We start from the raw sequence: 799 nt of genomic DNA on the forward strand, positions 1-799 counted from the left end.
TTCAACAATCTCAATTTGGAGGTAATGCTGTAGAAGATCCTAACTCACACTTAGCTACATTCTTAGAAATATGTGATACAATTAAAATGAATGGAGTTAGTGATGATGCTATAAGGTTACGGTTGTTCCCATTTTCATTAAGAGATAAGGCAAAAATGTGGTTACATTCTCATGCTCCTAACACTTTTACCACATGGGATGATTTATCAAGAGCATTTTTGAATAAGTATTTTCCACCTGGTAAGACTGCTAAGCTAAGAATGGATATCACTGGTTTTAGTCAAATGGAAGGAGAATCATTATATGAAGCATGGGAAAGGTTTAGAGATTTGTTACGAAAATGTCCACACCATGGACTACCCGAATGGCTGATTATACAAACCTTTTATAATGGTTTATCTTTCTCCACTAAAACTATGATTGATGCAGCCGCAGGTGGAGCTTTAATGGGTAAATCACCCAAGAGGCTCAGAATTTGATAGAAGAAATGGCCGCAAATAACTACCAATGGGCCAATGAAAGAGGTAATACGAGACGTCACGCAGGTATGATCGAAATGGACACTCTCAATATGTTGAGTGCCCAAATGAATAACGTAATGAAATTGCTAAGTAGACAAGGTGGAGTTGGTCCAAGTTCATCTAATGCACACGTAGCTTGTTGCTCTTTCTGTGGAGGTGAACATGATATTAATGAGTGTGTTGATTCTGAGTAGGTACAATTTGTCAATAATTACAACCGAAATGCTCCAAATAATCCCTATTCGAATACTTACAATCCGGGGTGGAGAAATCATCCA

At 37.7% G+C, this 799-nt stretch overlaps 1 non-coding gene across 1 annotated transcript; it reads right to left on the reverse strand.

Annotated features, from left to right (window-relative positions):
- Positions 1–251: 251 nt before the first annotated feature.
- LOC113719797 (small nucleolar RNA R71) lies at positions 252–358 on the reverse strand. The gene has a single exon (XR_003455041.2). It is a non-coding gene; the product is annotated as a small nucleolar RNA R71 (small nucleolar RNA).
- Between the last annotated feature and the right edge of the window lie 441 nt (positions 359–799).

The sequence above is a fragment of the Coffea arabica genome, chromosome 11e (genome assembly GCF_036785885.1).
Source record: "Coffea arabica cultivar ET-39 chromosome 11e, Coffea Arabica ET-39 HiFi, whole genome shotgun sequence".
Taxonomy (NCBI): Eukaryota; Viridiplantae; Streptophyta; class Magnoliopsida; order Gentianales; family Rubiaceae; genus Coffea; species Coffea arabica.